This window comes from Calidris pugnax, unplaced genomic scaffold, assembly GCF_001431845.1.
Source record: "Calidris pugnax isolate Ruff unplaced genomic scaffold, ASM143184v1 scaffold70, whole genome shotgun sequence".
NCBI classification, from domain to species: Eukaryota; Metazoa; Chordata; class Aves; order Charadriiformes; family Scolopacidae; genus Calidris; species Calidris pugnax.
The window spans coordinates 16,294,312-16,306,769 of record NW_015090862.1 but is presented as its reverse complement, the minus strand read 5'-3'; positions in this window follow the sequence as shown (position 1 = coordinate 16,306,769).

The window sequence follows — 12,458 nt, the reverse complement described above, 5'->3', positions numbered from 1 at the left end:
TGAAGCACAATTGCACTGCTTCACAGCGTCTCCATAGGGTCAACATTTTGGATTCCCTTCTGCTTTGAATGGAATAATTGGGTTTATTCTGCTGCTCTTGCCAAAATTATTTGATAAAAGAAAAAAAAAAAAAAAAAAAAAGAAAATTACCACCCAAAATTCTGCGTTTTGTATCTGAGTTCATCTGTGGAAAACCAGAAAATCTTCCCTCTTTAGCTCCGTGTCCCTGCACTTTCTTCATTCCTTTCAATTTTTTGTGCCAAAAATACTTGCAGTTCCCAGATAACTCTGTGTTGGTGTCCATGTGGCCATCAGTGCTTTTCATCTGATGACATAGACAAAACTGGCAGCTCTTGACAGAATTAAGCCAACATCATCTCACACACGTATGTGCATTTCTGTTTGATTATTTTGTAAAAATGTTTTTGCATCTTGAAGGTTTTCAAGAGTCCATATACATTATCGTCATAGCCATTATTTGGATTTGACATCATATCACTTACAGTGAAGTTCATTTGATTATAATGATAATTAAAGAAATAGACTTCTATAGAAAATAAAACATGTTTCTGTAGAAATGAGCACTCTGTAGATATTATCTTCAGAAAGAACAAAACGGAATGGTCACATTTGCATGTATGCTATTTAAATGACCATCTTCTACATGTTTTGTCTTCTCGAATTTTGGAACAGGGGCCTGTGTTGCTATTTCTTCCCATATCATGATAAAATTCATCTACTGGAAAACTTTTTTTAGTTAGAATTTATAAGACTTCTCTGCATTTTTAAAACATTTTAAATAAAGACAGTAGCATCCTACTATTGCCCCAGAATATCTCCTATCATAAAGAAAACACAAAATATTTTAAAATGCTACCTAAAATGAAAACAGTGTTTGTTGAAATGAAACATAATGTGAAAAATTCTGACACAACTGAAATCAATGGCAAAGCTGTCATTGACTTCAGTGGGCAAAGGATTTCTTTAATGCTTCTTATGTACCACAATGGGTTTTTAAAGTCCAGTCCTGATTTTATTGGAGGAAACTACCAATTTCTTCAACTGAAATGCTTAAGGGTTATCCCTTGAAATCAAGAACTCAATCAAACAAGAAAATGAAGATACACTGACCACTTTTTACTTATCAAAAGACGACAAACAGCCTCCAACCCTCATAAAATGCCACTCTTCCTCCCTATGATGCTAGGTGTAATTTTGTTTGTGATATACCTCATGTGGTTTTTTTTTCTTTTCTGTTTTAATTCAGCAGGCATTGCTGTCCTTCAGGGGCAGCCCTATTCAAAACTCTTGTCAGCATCACGTGAACCCTGCAAAGTGACTTGGCACAAACCTCCCTACACCTATGCTTTGTCCTGTTCACTTTGATGAAGCCAAAGATTAGATCTTACGTTTCCATTGGCAGAGACCATTAGGCAGTTCCTACATAGAACCAGAGACTGGTTCACTGCAGTCCAGGACGAATGCTGACTGCATTTGATTCTAGAAAAAAAATTGGATTTTGGAGAGAGGTATTTTTGATTTGGGGTGACATTGAGATCATTTTCCACAGTGAGCTACTGCATGTCTTGGCTGCAAAACCCATTCTTCATCATTGTCCTGCACATCATCAGTTCACAAGAGCAGGACAGTATTGGTAACTTTTTATGTTTCTCACCATCTTTGAAATATCTTGAATTGCGTTAAAATAAGGCAGACAGAGATCCAAAACATAAATATGGGAAACATAATTCAACATATTAACATATTTTTAAAAGGGTCTCAATTTTGTACTCAATATTTATCTGCCTATATCAAACATATTATATCAATATGGAAGCAACAGATTGAAATTACTGTACTACATATATATATATGCACATTTATATTTGTATACACTCTCCTCTGCAAAAAATCCCTGTAATAAAAAAGCACACCTAATGGCAACTTCTACCCATCATTTAAAACTTAAGTGTTAACATAGTGAACTTTCAAACTGCAAATAGTTTTTAGTTAATCTTATTTGCTTGATAATGAAAAATGGACATATGAGTGATGTCTAATATGTAATAACATTAAAAAATAATCTAATCACATTTGTATTAAAACTATTGGAAATAGAAGCTTACCAGCTAACTAAAAACAGAAACATGAGGTCTTGATTGAATATATTACATTTAAAGTACTGATTTTATTGATAAAATATGTTGCATCCTCTATATTAGATGGTATGCAATAAAGAAAAATCTAAACCGTGTGATAATGTTTATGTTAACAACCAATAGTGAAAAAGGACATTTAAAAAGGACATTTATTAGGTAATGAAGAATTAATCAATTTTATATCACTACATATATTTGAAAAATTAATCTTACAGCAAACGTTTGTGATAGCAAACTATCAACTTCTGATAGTTGAAGTGACAGAGACTTCACATTGGAAGAGAGTATATGGGTATCATTTTCAAGAGCACTTAAATGATTTAAGAGTTTGAGTCTGACTGACTTTCAAAGAAAACCTTTTAAGCAGTTTATGTAGCACGGATCTGCTCTAGAGCACACATAACAATGGGAAGTCAATGTAAAGATTCACACTTCCTTCAGCTGCTTTAGATCTATACCTTGCTCCGATATATTTGACGCATTCCCACAGCTTTCAGGCTGCAGTGATGAAGTTGTTGTGACTCTTTGGGGTAGGTGTGGGTCTGGTGAGCCAATTCATCACATTGGCCAATGTGAATATTAAAAGTAGCTCTGTGTATGCAATGTTGTGTTCAACACTATATTTCCTTTGCAAACAGCTGCACTTTTTCTCTTCTACCTCCACCCTAGAACGATTCACCTTGATGAAATCCCAGACAGCAGTGCAAAGGAAACCTAGGAGTTACTTGGATGGTACAACAAAGGGCCCATATTTCTTATCTTACCTCAATCAGCTTACGCAAATCTCAGTTTTAAGTTGAAAGAACAATGAATCATGCAGCAAGTGTTGGGTGAGGACCATTTGTGGTTGTTTCCACATTAAAACAAGGTAGGTGTGAAAATTCCACAGAACTAGTAGGACCAATGCTCACAGTAACACTCCTTCCTCTCTGCTGGTTCCTATTACTATCGGCAAAGCAGAAATCTGGCATCCATTACTAACGACAATAAGTAAACCTGGTGCTTAATCAATCTAATAAAGCATGTTGTTGCCTTGGGCAATTGCTTATGTATGTTGCCTACCCACAGGACCACCAAGCTAAACATCAGCAGAATTCCGTCTTTGGCTCAATCCACATGTGCTCATGTTTTCCTGTTTCTAATGTAATTATTTTAAGATATTCACAACATTATTAGTCTTCCATATAAAGGGTATTTTGGTGGTTACAGTTTTCTTAGAGGTGATCTCTGCAAACCTCTTTTGCTATCTCATGACCTATCTTCTTAAGGACTTGGTCTGAAAACAAACACATCGGTACAAAAATAATTCCTCCTCTATATGGTCAAGGTACCCTCATGGGCTGTTTCTGATGTAAAGCTGGGAAGGGAACTGTCTCCTATGTCTAAAATAAATTACTTTAGGCACCAGAGTAGAAAGCCGTCAAGCTCCTGTACTGTCATACTTTTTCTAAATAATTACTCATGAAAGTAGATCACGCTCACTTTTTTTCTTCTGCTCCCACCCACCGCACCCTGGATTTGACCGAGCATTCTTGTCCAAAACCTGAGAGATATTAATGAAAACAGTTTTGTGGAACCTGATGTTGCCTTCACTAACAGGTACAGTCTGGGCTGTTTTCAGTAACAAGTGTTTTCTCAGAAATTCCCAGCTGGCTCTTTTGCAATTCCCAGTCCACTGCCCACAACTTTAGCTCTGTATTCCCATGCTCCATATATTCCTGACAGAATACAACGCCTGGAGCTCACTACTAGCAGTTTCCCTACATACAGTTTTCTTCTATACTTCTCATCTAGATTTCCTCCAGCCTGAAAGGCTGAGGGAGCTTCCTTTTCATGCTCCCCGTGGAAGGGAGACAAGGCTGGCTCTCAGAACAGGTACTTTCTGAGATGATCTGTTACCTGATGATGATCTCTGCTACCACAGTTTCACATTTAAGGGACCTCTTACAACAGGGAGCAGAAGTCTGGACCCAAGACCACTTTCTTGCCTTTTCCTAGAGGAGAAGGATTTGAGATCTAAGAAGAGCAGGATGGTCCCCAGTGGGTCTGCAGAAGATGCAAAGCATGAATGGCACTATCAAGTCCACATTTTCTTCCCACAGAGATCCATAAATACCTGGGGTCTATTGCTACTGGAAAATATGTTGGGGCAAGGTCCCTCTCTTGAAGTCTCTGTGCCAGATAAGCTTGCAGAATCAATCCAGAAGACTGAGGGGGGAACTGATCAATGCTTATAAATACTTAAAGAGAGGGTGTCAAGAGGATGGAGCCGATCTTTTTTCAGTGGTGCCCAGTGACAGGACAAGAGGAAACATGAGGAGGAACTTCTTTCCTTTGAGGGTGGCAGAGCTCTGGAAGAGGCTGCCCAGGGAGGTGGTGGAGTCTCCTTCTCTGGAGACATTCCAAACCAACCTGGGTATGTTCCTGTGCAACCTGCCTTAGGTGGACCTGTTTTGGCAGGGGGGTTGGACTAGATGATCTCCAGAGGTCCCTTCCAACCCCATGTGATTCCGTGATTCTATGAAAACAATCAATCAGAACCAAAGGATTTGTTTTCGTTTTAATACCTTAACAACTGACTTGCTTTACCTTGTGCTGACAAGTCATTCCTTCTGTAGTCAGCGTTGCTACCTGCTCTGCTCTGCTGATGAGATTTCCACTGTTTTCTCCCCTGAGTTTCCATGGAAATAGTTTATTATTGTTGTCAAGGATGGACAATCCAAATATGTTTTAAAGAAGTATAATGTAAAAACTTTGCAAAACATACTTATAGCTGTCAGCTTATTCCAGAAAGATTTTGTTTCTTGGTTTGTTTTTTTTTGTTTGGTTGGTTGGGTTTTTTTTTTTAACGAGCAGATTCAATGTTTGCATTAAATTAGCAGTGGTATTGCAAGAAAATATTATTTCAACACACTTAGAAATGGAGAAACTGTATGAAAAACTAAAACTGAAGAACATAGATGAAGTTTCAAGCACGTTGGTACAGATGTCATTTTTTCACAATTGCAAGGTAGAAGGGGGAAAAGTTAACCAATATTATTGAAGACTCATTTAAGTAAATCAAAATTTTAATAAAAACCCTATTTTTTTTCTTAAAAAAGACTTTTTTGCCATGTAATTTTTATGGGGCCACATTACCCATGGCAGTTCGTAAGCGCACGACACAATTACTTGCACGATGACTATTTATTTCAGGATTGGGGCTATCAGGAGTAAAGACAAAAGAATCTCAAAATATTCAACTACTTCCAAATGATTTCCACAAATACTTGAACTCCCAAACCGCTTTTTATCCTTGCAAAACTCCTCACAGTGTTTTATTTAAAAGCAAGCATTCAGATTCATCTGTAACTCAGCCAGCCATTTAGCCACTTGCTTATATTTTAAGTTTGTCTTAAAAAAATCAGTATGAAAATTCCTTGACTACCTCATAATTTCCTGATTATCACCAAACATTAAGCACGCTACATAAGCTACACTAAATTTATTGTTGATATAGGGTGTTGATCAATGTTTTAATAAAAATTACTCCAAACAACTGTGAAATTTTACTGAGATGACATTCTTCCTATAGATTATCTCAATCCACTTACAGAGCTGTAGGAGAGAGACCATCCTCTGCCACGTGGTACTGAATGGCTCAAAGCAGAAGTATGAGGAGTTATATATTTTCCCTTAACATTTTCAGGACTGCTCCACAAGGACTTTATAATGTAAACCGATACCAGAACGTCTGTGTATTATTTTTTATTTCCCTTCAGTCATACCTATTTTTACTAGTCTTTCATTTGAATCTCATTATTTCTAATGATTATCCAAAAGTGAATTATGTCAACAGAGAAACTTGTGTTACATTCAGCAGACTTTGAATTGGAATGTTAATTTTGTATTTTCCTATGCTTAACTTCCTTTTAAAATAATTGTTATGTAATGTCTCCAGCACATGGGCAGAGTATATATTTCAATTGAAATTATTCCTAAAGAATAATACTGTCTTTATAAGTCTTTTATAAAAGGAATATATTAACATTATTCATAGGCACAGCTTAAAGTTTACATATACAATACCTGTGCACAGAATAGTAACATACCTACCCCCATCCTTTTTTTTTCTTATTTTTAAAATACAATGGTCCTTTCGAACTAGAGCCAGTCTGTAGCTGCTATCAGAATCTTATTCTGTGCCTAAGAAATGTGGTGCTGGATGAATTTCCTCTTGATTTTCAAAATAAGCTTTTTCTATTTAGCAGCTGATGAATATTGACAAATGGGAATTTCCCGTGCAATTTGTGCTTTTCCTGTGTTATTTCTGTGGCTAGAACCTATTAATACAAATTGCATTAAAAACCTCAGCTTCCATTGGTGCTGTTCACACAGTCAGAGCTTTCAGTATAATTTTACTATTTGATAGATGTCAGGTATTTAACTCTGATGATTTTTTTTTCTTTTTAAACAGGCATTCCAGTCGAACAGCAGCAAAATCTCCTTCCAAAAAGTTTTCCTACCTTAATTTTTTGATAAGGCCCTTTTTATTTTTGTGCAGCTAAGAAAAGGGGAAAAAAAATCCTTACATGTGTGCAGCTAAGGAAAGGGGAAAAAAAATCCTTACATGTGTGGCTTTTGGAGACTGGTAAGAAAAATCTGAGCAAAGTGAGGAGCATGGGGAATCTTTTTCAAATGTATTGATGTGAAGGATTTTCTCTCTCATCTCCCAAACCCTGTAGATGGAGCCCTCCACTAAGATCTTGCTGTATCTCTAGCACAGATTGACTTCTTTTGGGTTGATGATGATTGATCGTGTTGTTTTCTTCATTACTTTAAACCTAATCAGTGCTTGGTGTAATTTGAGTAATGATTGCTCATTATTGGCAATTGTGAAGTTTAAGGCTTTCTTCATTTTACCTCACAAGACAGCCAGTTGGGAGATGCTCGTACATCCCCATTTGGGCAATGTTTGAGGTAAGAGAAGGGGAAACCATCATCAGTGATAGGCGGGAGCGAAAGCTTTCTGCAAGTTCATTACTGCATATTTTCTTGGTGGGGGTCAGGGGGGGCGCTCCTGGTGTTACCCCCATGATCAGATCTGATCATGAAAAAAAGAGTTTCTTAGCAGACTATGTAATTTAGACCTTAGTGAAATTCCTCAGTTCAATAAATCATGTTATTTCCTAATAACGTGCCTTATAAAGTGGTATGGATGGATTTGCAAATAAAAGGGGTTTTTATTTCCCGAAAAAAATGGAAAGAAGAAAAGATAATGAATGAGGATCATGTACAGGCCAAAAGTATATTGTTTCTCATTATCCACATTCTGCTGCTAACTTTGTTATTTTGAATTAAGAATAAGGGGAATTATTGTATAATGGAGTGGTTGATTTACAGGCGTTAAGCTTGGTAAGCAGAGAAAAAGATGTTAAGCTGTTCAGTACCCGGAGGACACACCATGGGAGTCTGGCTAAGCCCTTCGTTTGTGCTGAAATTATGCTAAGGACATCATGAAAATCTATATAAATAAGAAAATTTCAGATTCACAGGTCTGGGAGGAAGGACAATTTTTCTTCCTGGGCCTACTTCCACCGGTACAGCACTATCTAGGAGTAGGTGTTTCTATATAATGATTTATCCAACTATAACAATAAAGAAAAAATTGGATCCTTTCCATGTTATTGGTAACTCTTACCAATTGCTTCAGCCATATTAAGCCAAAAATCACATGATGCTCTGTGAAATCTTTTATCAATTTAAAAAAATTGTTGTGCAATTCAGTTGAGAGAAAATATGCAGTACTTGCATAAGATATTGCACTTTATCCATTCTGTTTTCAATGCTCTTGTTTGCATTGATACAAATCATTCAGAGAATCTTAGTCAATAATTTAATTAAAATACTGGGGTTTTTTTCAGTCATCTTTTACATCCATAAAAATTTCCACTAAACACAAAATGTACGAACCTCGATTTGTTCTATGGCAAACCAGCTAATTCTGAGGTGAAAAGGTGTCCAGAGACATCAATGGAGCTTGCATGGAGCTATTCTCTCTTTGTAATTCCACAAGGCATTTTGTAGTAGAGAAAGCAGGGCTGCTTTCTCTCTCTACCTTCCTGAGCTGACATCTAACAGCCAAGAGCGTAGTATCAGTGACACACTCAGTAACTGAGGTGCCTTCAAATGAGGAGGTGATGCGTTTCCTCCCCGACATGATCACACTCAGCCTTAGGGGCAGTTTCAGTGCATGCAGCCGCACTGATAGAAAGAGTCTTAGCAACAGACCAGGCGCTTGCTGGAGGGGACAAGATATCTCATTTGCTTAAGTTAGACCAGAGGACCCCAGCATGGATAAAGCTCGGCTTTTTTTATTTATTTATTTCCCTCCTCCTTTGCTTTTCTTTTTTTTTTTCCAGAAAGAGATGCTGCCTTCTATGACTATGCAAGGAAAAATAAATACATTATGATATTATAACATCACAATAATGTGATCGTTTGAATTCAAACTGAGTACAGTAAAAACAATATGCTTTCTGATTGAATTATTTGAGCTCTTAGCTTTTAAGTTTCAATTATAGATACAAACACTGTATACAAGAGAAACTGAACAATAAACAGCATTTTCTAGCTGAGGTATAAAAAGCAGTGAGTTGCGGAAAATGATTTTTTTTAAAGATGAAAGTGTAGCCCATCATTAAGATCAAATCTATGAGAGTGGAAGCTCTGCAAAGCGCAGTGTTGCTATAGTACACTACTCCAGATGTAATACCACACAGACGTCCTCGGCTGTGATTCTGACTTATTCAGTAATTACAAGCAACAAAGAAAACAGGCGTGTGATAAGTGTGCGTTCAAATATTGAGTTTAGATAAAAAGTAATATGCAAAACCATCAAAATAAGTATAGAAAGCAAAAAGATGGTTTAAATTCTTCTCAGAAATGCAAAAAAAAAATTCGTGCTGTTAAAAAAAAAACACACAAGAGAACACCGCAAATGGTTTGCCATTGTTTGTAAAAATGCACAGGGAAATACTAAAGACCGAGTGTGTGTTGGTGTCTGTGTGTTTTCCCACACAAGGATTTCTACTAACACTATTTCTGTCTTAGAAGACTTTTGCAAAATATGTTATAGTCTTACAAGCCTATGTATGCAGAAATAAACTATATACTGGAACATATGCACATGTGAACTAAAATAATTCAATTTAATACGGATTAAAACCATAACAGAAAACCGGGATATTTATAGACCTAAATTAACTCACCATGTTGTTACTATAACCCATGTTACTGATTCTACACCACCCCAAAACAACTCGGTGATCTTAAGTCTTCATTTGGGGACTGATGCTACAAGCGTGTGTGCAAGTATTTATAATTTCTTTAATAATATCACAGGAGCCAGCTGCATGGTCATGGTGGCTGGTAGTGCTGACCTAATGAGGCAACGCCACGTAGAGCTGTTTGACTTGACGCGCCATAAGAAGCCAAACTTAAATCAATTGTTGAAGTTACCCTTTCAAAACATACAGAACTGAACCAGCTTATATTTTAGAAGCCCTCCTGATTTTTCATCTTATTTGGGACAAAAACCCCTATTGCAAGCCTCAGAAATAGCTATCAGCAAATTCACTTCTTACAGAGATCATCTTTCTGGATGTATTTTAAAATACAGAAGAGGCCCTTTTCTGTGTGAGAATCCAAAACATCAGTTACTATGAAAATTTAATTCTTCCCCAAAAAGCCACTTTTTAAAACAAACTATTCATGGCCCAAAGCATTCCACTTCCTGCAGTGCCCAGAAATATTTTCACCATGGAGGCACATTAGAAACTACTGCTTCTCCCCAGTGAGTTTCTAGAGATACCAGAACCACTAACTCCTGAGTACTGGTCAGCCTGGTTTCAGATGGCAATGATTCCCTCTCCTTCTCCAGTCCTTGGCCACTCACTTCTGCTCTGCCAGAAAACTGCTGAGAAAAGAAATGCTTTGGTCTGAAAGGTTAGTTTTCAGTGGGATCTGCTCCTTGGTCTGACTCTCTGGGTGGCTGCAGAAGTGTTCACCCAGGGCTACTGGGAGACAGGGTATGGACTGGGGGAAAGACTTCTTGGGTTCGTTTATACTGAGTTAAGCTGTTCACCAAACCCCAGTCTAAATTACCTTTAATGGCACTCACTTCTCCAATAACTCAATGGTGTTGACTTTCAGTCTGAAAGGAGGATAGCAAACTAGTTGGAACGCCATAAATATACGGAAGGACAGTTATATTTCACAGCTTATATTGCCTTACAGTTCTATTGTGCATAAGGAAATACCCGTGGAAGAGAGATTAACATGGCTGAATCTACCTTTTTGTTTTTTTAACGTGCACTCGTGGTCATTTTTTATATGGATAAATAAAATATATGACCAGGTTACATTTAAATAGATGGCAAATGCATAAAACTAGACATGCAAGGTTTAGATATGAGCACAAACTTAAATATTAAGGGCAATTTTTCCCTTTCTAATTTAATTCTGACTTGAGATCTGATTTCTTGTTAAACAATAGATATACATGCAGATACGTATGCATATCCATAACTAAAGAACTTCTAAAAACAGGATTTCCACTTTTTGGCATATTTTTCATCATTTATCATCATGATTAGTTTTAGATTAGACCAATATGTATTCCCATTTCAAGTTGTTTTGAAAGAGATTCAATATTGATTGCACGTGTTTTCCCACATCAACATGAACAGAAAATGAATGATAAATACACCCTCTATGGATGTTTTGAACACAGCAACATTTGGGGGTTAATGAAGGTAAAGGAAAAGCTCTCAGATAGAATCCTTGGCCTTCTGCCACAAAACTAGAGAAGTAAACTGGAGCTGTAATTTCCAGTTCTGAAGGAGCTGAAATAAGAGAGCAAAACTCCAGGTCTCCAAGCACAGCACATCACCCTGCACACGAAATTTAGGTCCATGCTCCCCCATGAATGGAGAGCCACGATGTGGTATTAACTAATGGAAACTACAGTCTAGTGGCTGCAGTGGTATTCCTCTTTTATTTGGACATATTGGAAGAAGAGGTGGATAGATGATACCATATGTCAGAAATAATTACAATGCTATCGAGTCGCAGTATGACAAAGAGGAAAGTAATGACTTTGGCTAGGACCAGAGAGAATATAAAGCAATATTTTTTGGAAAAAAAAAAAAAAAAAGGTCAGTGTCTGGGAAGATCACCAGAACTGGGGCTGGGTGAAAATAGCAAATTTTGAAGCCAATTCTCTTGGTTTTCAAGCAAGACAACAATCTACATCGTTGATAATTTATAGAAAATTTCAGTTATCTATTTGTTGTATTCTGGAAGAATCCAAAAGCGTCTTTTCAGCTGGATTTCCGCATTCCAGAGCTGATTGAAAAAGGAACTCATAAGAATGAGTTGCAGGAGGATGAGCTTTTGAAGAAACAAATTTTGAAGAATCAGAGACTGCCATGTCCCCTTTGAAAACCAAAAGATTCTCCCACTGCGTTCAACAGATCTCTCTACTTGCACAAGCTACTTTTTTTCCAACAACCCAATGAGCTGTAACTGCTGGGGAGATATTTGTCAGCCCCATTCATGCTTCTGTGAGAAGAGAGCTCTACCACAGACAAATGGAGACTAATTCCACATGGGTCATTGAGATAAGAAACTCTTGCAGCACAGAAAGTTTAAGAAATCCCTTTTCCCAGGAATTGGTCATGGAGACTAATGGTCTGCTGCTCTCTTCTAGCTTTTGTCAGCTCTGCCCATTGGTGCCTCTTCATTGCTAGCTGGGCAAGGATGCCTGAATTGATTATTGAAAAACTCCAATATGTTTTGAATGCACTTGACTTGTTTCATTGAGCAAAGAAAATGTAGCTAAAGGACTGCATGGCTGTCCTGAGAGATGATTAACAAGGGTAATTTGCATGAGAAATTGGTGACATCCTAGAACAGGAAAATATTGCAGCAATACACCCCTCAGAGAGACAAATGAAGCCAATCAGATGAGCATTAAAAAGCCGAGAGTGATCCTTGCAACACTTATTTAAAAATCAACAACCAAACTGACTGGAAAGTTGAGAGGCCTCACTAAAATATACCCTGCCTTTGCTAAATTGCTCCTGCCAGAGGATTTTTTGTCTCTAAATTTCATAAGCATTCCCACTGGGGAAGAGCAGCAAATATGAGCTATTTACCAGAAGTCGTCTAAGGCAAGCTCTACTTCCCAAATCTTTCTTAAAAATGTTCAGTCCTATCTAAAATTACAGCAAACATTGTACAGCAGCAATGTTTAGT